A 15,458-nucleotide genomic window follows, 5' to 3' on the forward strand; every position below is an offset into this window, starting at 1 on the left:
TTAAGTTTAAAAAAAAAGTCACTAGTATTTTTTATTCTTTAAACTGACATTTAATCTATTTTGTGTGCATTTGGGCATGTGTGGGTGGCGGGCAAATGCTGTGGAACGTAGGTCAGAGGACAACTTGTTCCAGGTGGTTTTCTCCTTTCACTACCTGAGTCCTGGGAACAAACTCTGGTGACTGGGCTTGGAGTTAAGCGCCCAGACTAGGGGTATTTACTGGTGGTTTTCTGTGTTGGACACAATGTTGCCAATCACGGGCCCTGCTCCATTTCATTGTTGCAGCTACCCTGTAAGGTAGAGGGCTTCCACAGAGGTGAGAGAGATCCCCAGGGGGAGCAACCTACCCAAGTTCTCACAGCTAGAGAATGACCAAGGAGGGGTCTAAAATCAGACAGCCGCCATCTGTTAGTAGAAAACCTCAGACATGGTCTGTGAAGGGGGGTGGTGGTGGTGGTTCGTGTTTATCTAAGCCCTTAAAGGCTCTGGAGACACAGAAAACCTGGGTGGGAGCTGGGAGGCTGGAAGTTTGCCAAAACTCAGCTGTAGCCCAGGTTGCAGCTAAAGTTAAGGCAGGTCTCTTTTGTGAGCTTCCCTAAAACATTTGCACATTAAACATTATGGAGCATGCTGAATGGAGGAGGCAGGGGTGGCCTAGAGAACCCCAGCCTAAGAGTCCTAAGTTGGGTTTCATCAAACCTTGTAAAATAGACAGGAAAAAGCCAGGTCTCAGCTATTCCCTACCTGCCCAGTACACCCGGGCTCCAAGAGCAGGCTTGCCCAGATTCCCACAGCAGGCCTGGCTGCACCAAGCAGTCACACCCTCTGCATGTCTGGGCATGCTGACCGCACTGAGCACATGGATTGGTCATACGTGTTGACTGTGGTCTTAAGTTCTCGAAAGCCGACTCTGAGATAAAGGCTGGCCCAGCGTGCCTCCGATTAATGAAAGAGGTGCAGCCTAGGAGACCAGGGAGCAAACAAAAGAAGACAGAGAAGGCTAAGAAGCCAGGAAGGGTGTGTCACCTGGGGAGTGGCTTCAGCCTCCACACACAGGAATCTCTGGAGTGTGACTGACACCTCAGAGTTGGCTGGACCTGAGACCAGGGAGCCCAAGTTTGGTGTCGTCCCCTCCCCCACATCACTGATGAAGGACCTAATCCATGTGTGTGGTACATGCATGTATTCCCAAGCACCGGTGGGTATCTGGACAATGTTCAAAATGGATTCCGGCAGCCTGGGACCAAAGTGTAAATAGGGTATGCAGGTGCTGGTTCTGGGAGATAGACACCAGAATCGGGGGGACGGGTGGGCACAAGATGGTGTTGGTAATCTAATCAGGTGACTCAGGTTCAGAGCTTCCCTCAGCATTCATGATAAAATGCTGAAGAATGGGACCCCAGAGCTCTCTTGGAGCTGTGGTTCTTTCAGTCAGTATACACCAGGGGTGAGAGGTGAGAGCTACAAGGCCAGCATTTCCTGTGCTTTCATTCATCTAATGCTTTAAAAGGGAACATCAGGGGCTGGTGAGCGGGCTTTGAGGATAAAGGTGATTGCTGCCAAGCCTGACAACCCGAGTTTGATCCTGTGCACCCACATGGTAGAAAGAGAAAAACAATTCCTCCACATATAAATAAATGTAACCTTTGAAAAAAGAAGCTGTTAGATTATCAGCAACACTTGAGGTAAAAGCCAGATTCCTGGTGTATGGTGTAGGAATGACAGTTTGTGAGAACTGAGGCTGGGGCTTAGCTGGGTTGGTAGGGTGTTGCCTAGCATGTTTGGGGTCCCTCTAGTTCATTCCCAGCACTTGGAGGCAAGAAGATCAGAAGTTCGTGACATCCCTGCCTATGTACCAAGGCTAAGGCTAGCCTAGCCTAAATGAGACTGTGCCTCAAAAAGAACTCTTAGGTGTCTCTAAAGCTGACACAAAGCACCTTTGCCCAGCTGTTTATGCCTTTTGATACCTGCACTTCGTCACAGGAAACAACATGCTATCCCTCGGAAGGTGCGTATCTCCAAGTTCATTACCTAGTGACTCAAGAGAAGAGAATTGTTAAGATAAAATAGACAAATAATTTTATAACCGCTTCATTGAAAGCCAGGTGTGGTGGCACACTCACTCCTTCAATCCCAGGACTTAGGAGGCAGAGGCAGGAGGATCTCTGCGAGTTCAAAGCCAGTCAGATCTGCATAGAAAGTCCCAGGTCAGCTGTGGCAACATAGAGAGACCCTGTCTGCGGTGGTTTGAATGTGCTTGGCACAGAGAGGGGTACTATTAGGAGGTGTGGCCTTGTTGGAGTGTGGCCTTGTTGGAGTGGGTGTGGCCTTGTTGGAGTGGGTGTGGCCTTGTTGGAGTGTGGCCTTATTGGAGTGGGTGTGGCCTTGTTGGAAGAAGTGCGTTACTTTGGGGGTGGGCTTTGAGAGCCTTCTCCTAGCTTTCTGGAAGCCAGTCTTAGGTTTGACTTCAGTACAAGAGGTAGAACTCTCAGCTCCTCCTGCACCATGCCTGCCTGCATGCTGCCATGTTTCCCACCTTGATGACAATGGACTGAACCTCTAAACCTGTAAGCCAGCCTCAATTAAATGTTGTCCTTTATAATATCTGCCTAGGTCATGGTGCCTCTTCATAGCAATGAAATCCAAACTAAGGCGCTGTCTCCAAACAAAATACAACTCATTGAGGTAGAGTTTGTTAACTATGTAATTCCTGTTGTAAGGCCTGTGGCTCAGTGGATGACAGTAGTCCCTCTGCTGTATTGGTGCAGGATCTTTCCATTCGACCAAAGGGAAATCCATCATCCATCAGCAGTCACTCCTCATCTCCCCAAAGTCCCTGCTTCTAAACAAACACTAGATAAGGTCACGAGCTTTCCTTCTTATTCCTCACAAAATAACCTCCCAGTGAGCCTTCTGGAAAGCCTCCCAGGATCCACCTCACTGGGAGTGTCGCTGCCATTCCTACTGCTGGGCTTCAGGAACAACCATGGGGCCATAGAGAGGGAAGGGAAAATCTTATTGACCCAGGGAGCCAGGCTGATGATTCTATTCTGGGCTCAGGCCTACGGGAACTCGGTAGCCATGTGGAGAACCTGAGGTTACACCATGGCCTGATTCCATTCTGGATACCAAGGAGTGATGTCTGGTGTCTCCTTTGCTGAGGGCCACATCCCCACAGTCAAGGTGGAAAATGGGGCACTCTTTACACAAGGAGTTGGCAGGGCTGTGGGTAAATGCGCCAAGTTCATACCTCCATCGATGGTGCTGGGGAGAGAGCCAAGCTGCTGAGGGGCACTACCAACGTGAGGATAGGTTGTCAGTACCCCGAACCCAGTCCAAAGAGGGCCAGCATGGCAGCTTTCGCTTGCAATCCCAGCTTGGGAGAGGTAGAGACAGACAGACCTCAGGACTCCATGTTCAGCAAGCTTAGTCTACTTTGGTAAGCTCCAGGCCAATGAAAGAAGACCCTATCTCAGTAAACAAGGTGGGCAGTCCCTATGCATTCTCTGTCTCTGTCTCTCTCCCTCCCTTCCCCTCCCTCCGTCTGTCTGTCTGTCTCTGTCTCTGTCTCTCTCTCTTTCACTCTCTCCCTTCTTCCTCCCTTCCTCCCTTCATAGAAGACCCCTACCTCTCAGGAAAAGAGAATCTAAGGGGGCACCCTCCATGCTGGACGTCGTTTAGAGATGAATTGACAGAGATACTAGAAGATTTCTATCCTTTCAGCTGAAACAGGAAACCCAGAAAACCTTATCCTTGAAACTCAAGGCGATTAAATGTAATCACCCCGAACACACTCCTGCTATGTAGGAGTCTTGGCTAGCCTGTGGTCTTACCGAGTTGAGTGCATTCGGTAAACACTCACCTAAACACCTCTGTCTCCTGGTGCATAAGAACAAGGCTGTTCAATGAACCCATTAGGAATTCCCATTAGGAATGTCTGTGATGGTGTTACCTCGTGCCTGGTCTTCAAATAGACTTCCATCATTTTTACCCAAGCAGGGAAAACCCTCTATGTGCTTGCTCAATAGCAGCCAGATGAGCCCAGTCCCTCTGATGCACCTACTTCACTTTGAGCCCCACTTCCTGGAATCTGTCACGGTCACCTATATTATAATGGCACCACAGCCTGGGGCATGGGGAGGACTATCCTGATGAGAAGGTGGGCGGTGATGGTGAAAGTTTCAGAGACCAGAAACCTGTGAAGGGGTGAGGGGTTGGGCAAGTTCCTGGTCTCATACATAAAAAGCCATGGATGTCCCTAGCTCCCTAGGGCGGCGGGATCTACAGATATGCTGGTCTAATAGCAGAAGTGCTACTGTATTAGTCGCTCCTCTTGTTGCTGTGACAAAAGACCTGGCAAAACCAAAGTCAGGAAGGGAGGTTGATTTTGGCTCATGGTACCACCCATCGTGACGGGGAAGACATGGCTGGAAGAGTGGGTACTCAACTCCCTTCCTCCTTCTTTAGTCAGCCCGCCTGTCCATGGAGTGGTGCTGCCCACACCTGGGGGTGGGGAGGGGGTCTCCATACCTCAGTGAAGTAGTCTACAAACTTCCTCACAGACTTGCCCAGAGGCTTGTCTCTTGGGTGAGTTAGATCTGTCAAGTTGGCCATATTAGCCCTCACAATTCTTCCCAGTTGAGATGAGCAGAGACAGACACACAGAGTCTAGTGAGATGCTTGAGAGAAGGGCAATGGAGCCTCCGATTCCTGTGAGAGTGAGGACTTGAGTTGCCTTCCTTCTACAGAAAATGGCAGGCCTCGTTCCTTCCCAGAGGAGGTTATGTCTCTGTGGAGAAGGCAAAGACCAGTAAGTGTCATTTGCTCCAGAAGCCCTCGGGTATGATAGGGATGACGTCAGCATCAGAGTGGGCTCTGGAGCATAAAAAGCACCACAAGTGCCACAGAAATGTTTGAAGCTGCTCACAGACAGCTAGCAATCAATTAAAAAGTGGGTTTTAATCTGTCTGGCTAGTCTGGTTCTTTGAAAACAACCAAGTTTAATCAAGTTCATGGGTAATTTACAACATTTAAGAAGTAACTAAAAATCATGCCTGCCTTCTTCCTTTCTTCCTGCCTTCTTTCCTTCCTTCTTTCCTTCCTTCTTTTCTTCCTTCCTCCCCTCCTTCCTCCCCTCTTTCCTTCTTTCCTCCCTCCCTTCCTTCTTTGCTTCCTTCTTTTTCTTCCTTCCTTCTTTATTCCCTCCTTTTTCCTTCCTTCTTTCCCTCTTCCTTCCTCCCCTCTTCCTCCTCGTTCCCTTCTCCCCCACCTCTTCTCCACCCCTCTCTTTTTCTGAGTGAACACTTATTAAATAAAATAGATCTAAAAAGTGAACAGCAGAGGGGTGAGCTGTAGAGATCAGGTTTTAAAGAACCATTAAGAGTCCTCTTGGGGCTGGGGATTTAGCTCAGTGGTAGAGCGCTTACCTAGGAAGCGCAAGGCCCTGGGTTCAGTCCCCAGCTCCGAAAAAAAGAACCAAAAAAAAAAAAAAAAAAAAAAAAAAGTCCTCTCGATGTCTTTTTTTTTTCTTAGTTTTTAACTTGACATAAAAAAAAAAAAAAAAAGAACGCTGCTATTTTAGGAGTAATAATGTCAAAGACGTAGGGAGAGGGCGCACGACTTGACCCATTGCTCTGCACAGAACAAAACAGAGAGAACAGGGAGAAATGAGGAGAATGTACACTCTCAGATGTGAAACACGAACCCAATAAAGGAAATGATGCCAAGCAGCTACTGTGGGTCAACATGATACGGGGGAAATAGCTCTGTTGCAGGTGAAGTGGAGGCAGAGTGAGGACGAGAGATGAGAGACCCACAGTTCATTGGCAAGAAGAAACAGGAAGTACATTTAGGTGACATGATATCAGACCCCAGTCAATCCAAGGACAGTTTTCACAGTAGTGGGTGGCTCTGGAAGAGACCGCAGACTAGACTCCTGTAGTCAGTGTGAGTTGGAGAATCTCTCATAGGATACATTTCTGATAAAAAATAAAAATGTGAAAACAGACATGGTATCATTCTAAAACACAGGATCCTTTTTATTACTTGGAGTGTAGGAAAGTGCTTCTTCTTACACTTTCTAGCTATATTTTTGATTGGTAGGTGTCACGTGCATGCCGAGGCATGTAGGTAAAGGTGAGAGAACCACCCAGAGGCATCTATTCTCCCTTTCCTCCGTGCAGGTCCCAGGATCCAATCCAGGTTGTCAGATTTGGCAGCGAGTACCTTTACCTGCTGAGCCATCCTGCCAAGTGCTTCTGATTATTACATAAAATGCAGAAGAGATGAAAGGAAAGGCTCATTAATTTGTCTACAATAAATAAAATCATGGGCTAGGAATGTAAGTATGTGTGGGGCCTTCAATATGAGGGTTCAATAGTCAGAACCAACTAACTAAACAAATATTAAATTAATGAACAAATATAAAAATCTCCCAAATGGCCAAAAAAGTGTGTGTGTTTGGGGGGTGTTAGATTAAAGAATAGTAAAAGAAACAAAGCAAGACAAGCATAAACAAACTGGGTAGAAAATCCTATTACAGACAGAGAGCAGATGTGCTAACATGGAGATTTTATAGGTATAGAAGAGACCAGGAGCAAAATATATAGTCAAGGGAGCACAGTGAGAAATACTCAGATGTGTGAAAATATGCTTGGCTTTATTCAAAAGAGAAATGCAAATTCAAACTGCAAAATATCACTCACAAACTAAAAGTTTGATGGTGGAATATTGTCCCACAGGGTCCTCCCGGGATATCTTCATACAAAAAGTCTATTTGCGAGTTGATAGAAGGAAAACCAACAGAGGAATGGAGGGCAGAGAAGAGGAAGTGAAAATGTACATGACCAGCCAGGGTCCCTTCCAAGCTTGTAGAGCTCAGGTGTCGCAAAGCTGAGGAAGGCAGTATGGAGTGCTCTCCAGGATTTTCAAGTAAGAAAACTATGGCACTCACTCGCCAAGTCTCTGCCCAACCATTGGTAGTTGGTGGTGTTTGTAGGGAGTTAACTCTGTCTGCCCCACCTCCCCAACTCTATTCCCCAAGCCAAGCCTGCTTTGTGATACTAGAAGAAAGCCCTGGGTGGTCTCATTCAGCTGAAGTAGAATGTAACTGTCTAGGGTGTGGATGGGCCCCAGCAGTATCCTTCACACACATTCCCATGATGAAATGGTTAGAGAGTAGACACTCAGATATTACTGGTAAAAATGGAAACTATTACAAAACCCGAGGTAACTGTGCCTACCTAGTACATACCATCCGTTGATAGCGTCATTGAGATTCTTCTCTCCTGGGGTCTGTGGTGCTTGTTGCATGAAACTGAATCTAGGGCTGGACATGCTAATCATCTATTCTATTGCTGAGCTGCACCCCTGGCCCTGTGTGGAAGCTTTTGGAAAATTCTCCACATATTTGGATAGATTGGTAGATGGGTAGGTACATAGATGATAGATAGATAGATAGATAGATAGATAGATAGATAGATAGATAGATAGATCGATCAATCGATCTTGTTTGGGTGACATGATCCGGATCTCACCAAGGAGGCCATACTGGCTGTGAGCCCCCATGGACCTTCCTCTTTCATTTCTGGGATTATAAATTGTGGTTACCATGCCTGATTTTGTTACGTGGGTCGAGGGAATTGAACCTATGACTTCATGCTTAAACTTTACCAACTGAGCTATCTCTCGGGCTTCTAAAGGCAACATTCTTCTTTTTACTGTGCATGTGTGTAGGAATGTACATGAGTGTATTGCCCACAGAGGCCAGAAGAGGACACTGAATACCCTGGGCTTGAGTTTCAGGCACTTGTGAGCTGCCTGAGGTAGGTGCTGGTCCCCAACCCTCTAAAAGAGCCACAAGTGCTTTTAACTACTGAGTTGCCTTTCCAGCCTCCAAAGTCAACTACTATTAAGTAAGATATTTCAGGATCTTTTGACGTTAAAAGACACCCTTTGTGCTCATCGCTCACTTCCTTTTAAAAACAGTAGTAAGGATGAAAAAGAACTCTGGAAATTTAGATTCACACAAAGGAGTTAACTATATTTAAAAAATTGGTAATGCAAGAGACTGTGTTTATTCTGTTTACATTGTACATATACTGTATATTCTGTTTACATTGTATATACTGTATATTCTGTTTATATTATGTATATACTGCATATTCTGTTTACATTATGTATATACTGTATATTCTGTTTACATTGTATATGCTGTATATTTTGGTTACATTGTATATATTCTGTATATCTGTTTACATTGTATATACTGTATATTCTGTTTACGTTGTATATATTCACACACTGTATATTCTGTTACATTGTATATATACTGCATATTCCAGTTACATTGGAGAGTATGGGTGGAGGTTCATTTGAATCTGTTAATAGGAAGGATGAAGGTAGGAATCTCTGAAGGACTCTGCAAAGATCAGCAATGACAATGTCAAAGCTACAAATTATACAGGTTATGAATGGATAAAAAGTTGGCTTAACAGATTAAGTAAATGATTTCAGAGTTCTTGAACAATAGATGACTAGAGCAAATAGAATCCAAAATGTGCACAGGAGCAGCTGGAGGATACAGAGATAAAATTCAACAGTTGTATTTATGTTTTTAATCTTAAAATGAGTTAAGCTTCATTGCTATTTAGCCTAAGTATCAGCAGCAGTAAATTGGTGCCATTCAAATAAATAGACATCCAGGGACTACATATATAAAATTACTAAGCACACTGTGAAATAAGAAATAGAAACTTTAAGTCACACTCAGGAGGAAGCCGCAGTGTGGTGTGACTGTTGCAATCAAGCCAGCACTTGAATCTTCTTAGCTCTGTTTGCTTTTTCCAAGTAACAAAGCACCCGGCCACAAACTGAGTAACATTAACCATCGCTTTAGAAAACGTTTCAAACCTGAGCAGGGTCACCTCTAAGGCTAAGAGGAGGGGTTTCTGGAGCTGGGGTTGGACTGAGTGAATAGCAAGCGCTGACAATGCGGGCTGTGGTCAAATTTCTCGTGGAACGTAAGAGTGGAAGGAGAAATGTTTACTGTGGGCAATTCTTCTCGACAACAGACATGAAAGTGCTTTTGTATTTCCCCATATAGATTTCATAATCACACCACTTCCCTGGAGTCAGTGCCTCAGCCTGGATTGGCTTAGGCTAGGGTAGGAAGCCCAGGGAAACCCCAGCAAACGTGGGTGCTTTCACACCTCCCAACTATGTCTCTCAAAGAACTGGCTATTTCCTCTCTATTTAAAAAGAAAACCATCGGGGCTGGGGATTTAGCTCAGTGGTAGAGCGCTTACCTAGGAAGCTTAAGGCCCTGGGTTCGGTCCCCAGCTCTGGGGAAAAAAAAAAAAAAAAGAAAACCATCATGGTCTTTGTTCATCTCTTTCCCATTCCCCAATACAAATTATAGATTTGTAAATCTGAAATCTGAGTAGATTGGAACAGAGATCATGAAGAAAAGGGTTTTGATAAAAACAAAGGAATGAAGAAGATGTGTGTCTGACGATTCCACAGTAAATGTTCAGTACCTCTGTGTCGAAGGCTCCAGCCATCGCTCCAGCTCACGAAAGAAGCATTACAAATAAGACACATTTTTTTTTTTTTGGTTCTTTTTTTCGGAGCTGGGGACCGAACCCAGGGCCTTGCGCTTCCTAGGTAAGCGCTCTACCACTGAGCTAAATCCCCAGCCCCATAAGACACATTTTAAAGAAATAATAGCATACTGATGCTCACTCTGTAGGTGTGTATGTGGAAAACTCTGGTTTGAATAAACTTAGACCTTTGAGAGCGAAAATGCCTGCAAAAGTGCACCAAAATATTAAAATGTTTAGATCCTATAAAAAATAAATTTATTCCACTGAAGGCTTAGAATAAATGGGAAAAAGTCATCAATTAGAGTAAAATTTAATGATTAAAAACCTTCACATTTTGATCATGATTTTGTGTGTGTGTGTGTGTGTGTGTGTGTGTGTGTATTTGTGTGTTGCTTTTTAACAAACAAAATTTAGGTTGCCATGCTAACTGTAGCATTACTAGGAGAAAAATCAGAAGTGACTATATCTTTAAGTAAAATTTTTTAGCCAAATTAGAAAAAAAATCAATCAGTATATCCTTCTGTTTCTTCACAACCAAAGTTATTTTTTGCTGAACGGTTTAAAATAGAAAGCAAACGCTTATTTGTGGCATCGTGGTGACCTTCTTCCAGGCCCCTCCTGGTGCTACCCCGATTCAAAGTGGCTTTGACACAAGACTGTGGACTGGCTGCAGCAGCTCTCCCTAAAACTCTCCCCTTGATGGCAGGTGAGGGTCATCCTGTATACAACATTCCTCTAAGGTGGGTGAACGTCATGGTCTTTAAAAATTGTTCCTTCGGATAAGGAACTATTTTCTTCTCAGTGACACATAATTTTTGTTGTTAAACTGATGGAGTTCTTTTTTTTTTTTTTTTTTTTGGTTCTTTTTTTCCGAAGCTGGGGACCGAACCCAGGGCCTTGCGCTTCCTAGGTAAGCGCTCTACCACTGAGCTAAATCCCCAGCCCCAAACTGATGGAGTTCTTAAATATGATGGTCTGTCTTCAATTAAAAAAATGTATAGCTGGTCCATATGTTTCCTAACTGAGACAGCATAAGACCTCCAACCTCCATATGTTTCAACATGCCATACTGTGGACTGTGCTGTACACACACACACACACACACACACACACACACACACACACACCAACACACCAACCATAGAATACTATACCCACTGTAACTAAACCATTGGGGTTGAGTTGAGGAGGATTTTTTTTTTTTATTTTAACAATAGCCACATTTGTTGAACAGGACTTGTTGTTCTTCATTTTGTTTTAGTAGTGGGGATGGTCCTTGTATTTAGACGTTATATGGCCTGGGTTACCCAGCTCACAACAGAAACACCTGCACCAAATTAATTTGTTGTAGCATATTAATTATCTCATAGCTTCTATTTAGGCTGCAGCTGTTGCTATTATGTTAATAATAATTTTTATCACCACTGTATACAACAGGTTATGGGAAGAATAGAAATATCTCTTTGGGGGGGGAGGTCCCCCCTTGTCATTTCCATGTTTCGATGTCAGAAGGGAAGACTGTAAGAAAATCAGGCAAATTGAGCCCCTAAAGCGCACTGTAATTTTCTATTTCTGATCGGATTTGTGAGAGAATGGCTGAGTGAAGTTAGCAGAGCGTCATCCCCCCACACAAAGATGGCGCGAGCAGAATTTGTGAGAGCGGAAAGGGGTGTGGAAGGAAGGACAGGCAAGTGGGGACGGAACACTGCAGTGCTGGGTGGTGAGTGTTTGCGAGGGGGCGGGGGGTGGGGGTGGGATGCTGCAGTCTCCATGAAATAATAAGGTGGGGGGGGGAGAGAAGCAAGGCAAAGAGTGGGTTTCTCATTGTCTGTAAAATATAAACACAGATGAGTTCTGTCTTTGGTTGGTTCATGCCTTTCATTCAGCACAGCAGGGATGTTCTTAAGAAGTTGCCCTCTGAGAAATTTCACTAAATGGGAACCGTGGACCCTGCATGATGAGATTATAATCACAGCAGCCACTCCTTTTACATAATTTTTTGTTTAAGACCCAGGAAGACCCCCCTTTTTTTTAAATATATATAAAGCAATAGACATGTATATGTCGATAAACTGAGGGTTCCCGTCACCCCCACCTCAGACTGGTGCAAGTTGAACAAAAAGCGGGGTGATACCCCCTTTCTATGAATCTCAGTGGGTTCGAAAACAATATGAAAATTTTCAGCTGACGAGAACATGTCTGCTGCCTGCAGTGTCTGCAATAGCTCACCATGTTGTCTACTAGCCGAAAGATCAAAAATTATCGATTTCATGGCGCTGTGTGCTCTGGAAAAGAAAGGCTACTTTAACATTTGCATTGTTTAAAAGACAACATTTAAAAGAAAAGACTCGCACCCCCTACCCCCACCCCAAACTCTTTGGGGTGTGAAAGTGACTTGTCTTCATCTCCCTCATGATTTGCTATAATTCTATTATTTTTAGCAGCTGGAGTCCAGAAATGATTTTTTTTTTCCCCGACGAATTTAGGATTTTGCCGCAGTGTTCATCTGCAGTCCCAGAATCCTCCGGTAAGTTAATCCTTCTTGCGATGGGAAACGCCTTGAACCATCTTGTGAATAAAATACTTGCAACCATTTTGAAAATTTTAATGGGGGGGGTGTCTGTGTGTGTGTTTGTGTGTGAGTGCATGTGTGTGTTTATTTTTGCACGCGTATAGGCATGGGGGGGTAGGTGTGTCAAAGCACGCTTTCCTAGCACCGCATTGGTATCTGTTATGAGAAATATTAAGAAACATACATATACCTCTGTGCCCTTTGCCTGTCACGATGAGTCTCCATTGCTTCCTCATCACGCTTTGTAGCCGTTAAAACACGTCTTTAGAAAGTAATCCAAGGAAGGCCTGAAGAACACGCAACTTTGAGCATGGAGGACGGTGCCAGCGTAACTAAAGGACCAGGCCACGGCCCATCACCTCCGGCTACCGCTACCTTCACGGTCCCTCCTTCGCTCCGGAGCTGTACATAGGCTGCGCGAGCTTTCCACAGTGGCTCTCTGCGGAACCTGCCCAGTGGGTTACTAGACGGCTTCTGTGTGGGAGAATAAACCACATGTAGTCTGACAAGAGGTATTTACAACTGCTTAGCCTGTTCAACTGGAAATCAACAAAAAGATGACATACCCCTGACTCGGTGTTTTACAAATCAAAAGTCTGGATCCATAAACAGCCCACTTGAGGAACATAGAGCCAAGAGCCGATTGTGATGTCTTTTTTGCCCTGGTGTTTCCACGTTATCATAAAGAAATTGTTTTTTAACAGGTCTTAGAGAGTCAGTATTGGCTGTTTCTGAGTGCATGGTTCTGCTGGGAAAGGATTTGTCCTTCCCAGGGGGATTGGGATGGAATCCAAAGTGGACCACACCCTAATTTCAGTTTGCTTTCCCGTCTTTTGTGCCTATTGTCAAACAGACTTGACAATTACAGTTTTACTTTAAACGAAGGTGATAATCAGAAGAAGCAGTCACCGGCTGTCCTCAAAAGGAGGTTCATTGTTTTAGGTATGCAGTAAATGTTTGACTAATGGATTTGTTAGAGTAGAAGGACCAGTGCTGGCTTATTAATACCACTGCACAAAGTGCAGACACAAGCTGAACGTGTGTGTGGTGTATGTGTGTGTGTGTGTGTGTGTGTGTGTGTTAGTGAGTATACTCTAGGCTCGTGTTCAGTGTAGCCAAAGCCTGATCTTCGGGTGTTCTGACTATAGGAAAAACACCCCCCCCCCTTTCTCAAAATGAATTATTTTATGTCAAACCCATTGGGCTGATCTTGGAAGAAAGGGTGTAAGAGAGAGGCCAAGTGCCATTTAAGTGAAGTGTGTTACCTAGGGTCAATTGTTTTAGCAACTAATTTCATAAAACCGCCCCCTCCTTAGCTACTTATGTTATTTTCAAATTAGCTCTTGGAACCAGCAGGTTTCTTTATCCGTCAGGTATCTTGATGACGTGCTTCTTTCTAGTGTAATGACAGCATTTGTCTTAATTTCATAGAAATTGTCATCTGGTTTTGGTGACAAAAAAATTCTGGAGCAGTTTTGTTTCGTGAGAGAAGCGAACAGAGGTCTGGAGGAAATGTAAAATTCAGCTCACTGGTTTCAAGGCCAGTCACCTGGTTATGTCTCCAGCAGAGTTACCCTTGACAGGAAGAGCGGTGCTGCATTGTGGCAAAATCCGCCTTTTCTCTGAAACATAGTCTCTGTGAATTATCAATAGGGACGGAGACTTTTAATTCTAAGCTGGGATTAGAATGCTGGAATTATATGCTTTATGTTGGCATCTGGCTAGAGAAATATAAATATAGAGGTGTCTTTATCATTTAGATCTTTCATTGGCGCAGACATTTCTTAACGGGTTTTAATAGCGTTCCCCCCCCCCCCCCCCCGGTTTTTTTTAAAGCTGAATTGGGACACAGAAAAAAGAAGCAAGTGTCAAAAAAAAAAAAGATAAGAAAAGAAAGAGAAAGAAAGAAAGAAGGAAAGAAGGAAGGAAAGAAAGGACACCCCTGACAGAGGTGAAGTCAGCTATCTAATTTTAAAAGCAGGACCTTAATCGAGTCGAGCAAATATTCTTTAACTCTGCATGTGACAATTAAAATTAGGGATTGGTGGCTGCAACCACCACTGGTAAAATACCTTTTCCTGACCCATCTCCCCGAGTCAGCCAAGTGAGCCCCAGCCAGCAGCAGAGTTGATTCTGTGGAAATCCCAGCAGAGCTGCAGAGGGGAAAGGTCTAGACAAAGGCCCTCACTGAGCAGCTCCTTCATGGTGGACTGTGGTGGTTCACAGAGTTACGGCGATATGTCTTTAAGATAGGAAATTGAGTCATTTAAAAAAGAAGCTGGCCGTACAGCCCTGGCCCTGCCTCAGTGGTTGCGCAGGCTTCCTGCCAGTACCTGTACATAAGGGCCTATTGTTTACTTGCGTTAATTACAGCGCAGGATGAAAGAAGGCAATAGGGCAACTTTCGCTGTTACCATTGTTTGGGAAGAGACACGAGCTCACAATAATAGACTGGAGACAGCCAATTCACCCCAACTGCACCAGTTTTGACAAGTGCCAAATCGTGGAGGACAACAATGAGGCCATTTCCAAGAGAAGACCCAACTTCAGCCTATTGTAATGATTCAGAAAAAAAATAATGCTCTCGAAGGATACTAAATTAGTTTTGAAAATTTTAAGAGGTTATCCACAGGTCCTCTCAGCAACACACTCGAGTTTCTCAAACAATACAGTAAAAATTGCAGTCCCTGGAAAACGTCCCCACTTCTGGTTCTGTAGACACTGACCCAGTGGGTCCGGGTAAGATGGGATTTCTAGGAATCACACTGATGAACAGGGCCGTGGAGCTGAATCATTTATTCTAGTTAGATGTCAGCAGTCACTCCTGGGGACTCCATGGCCTCCTGGGGTGGGGAGGAAAGGTGGCTGGGCTCCGAGATCCCTGTCCGGATTCTAGAGGCACGGCAGGAAGAGGAGCGGGACACTCCCGCGAACAGTGAAGTGTAGTGGGGTCCAGTGGTGGTTTAGGGGTGTGGCGGCCGAAGCCCCGGTGACTACAGTCTCGAACCTGCGCCAACAGTGGCCGCGCTCCACCCGGCCCGCAGCGACGGACCGCACTCGATCCCATTAGTTTCCACTGGAGCGGGGTCGGGACGCCACGCCCCGGCCCGGCCCCTCCCGGCGGCGCACGCGCAGAGCGACTCGGGCCGGCGGGGACTACTTTCCGCGGCCCGCCCGCGCCCCGCCCCTCGTCCTCGCGCGGCGGAACGCTCCGCGCGGAGCGGCGGCGGCAGGATACACGGTGCCGCGCCGCTTATAAATCGCTCCTTGTGCGGCGCCATCTT

At 45.2% G+C, this 15,458-nt stretch overlaps 2 long non-coding RNA genes across 2 annotated transcripts; one reads left to right on the plus strand and one right to left on the minus strand.

Moving 5' to 3' along the window:
- Positions 1–10,786: 10,786 nt before the first annotated feature.
- Positions 10,787–15,252, minus strand: LOC148004389 (uncharacterized). The gene is made up of 3 exons (XR_015628138.1): positions 14,247–15,252; positions 12,365–12,648; positions 10,787–11,887 (listed from the first exon to the last, which is right to left on the minus strand). It is a non-coding gene; the product is annotated as an uncharacterized LOC148004389 (long non-coding RNA).
- Positions 12,043–12,881, plus strand: LOC102550417 (uncharacterized). Its single transcript, XR_015628137.1, has 2 exons — positions 12,043–12,129; positions 12,423–12,881. It is a non-coding gene; the product is annotated as an uncharacterized LOC102550417 (long non-coding RNA).
- Positions 15,253–15,458: the final 206 nt, after the last annotated feature.

This window comes from Rattus norvegicus, chromosome 8, assembly GCF_021556685.1.
Source record: "Rattus norvegicus strain SHRSP/BbbUtx chromosome 8, alternate assembly SHRSP_T2T, whole genome shotgun sequence".
NCBI classification, from domain to species: Eukaryota; Metazoa; Chordata; class Mammalia; order Rodentia; family Muridae; genus Rattus; species Rattus norvegicus.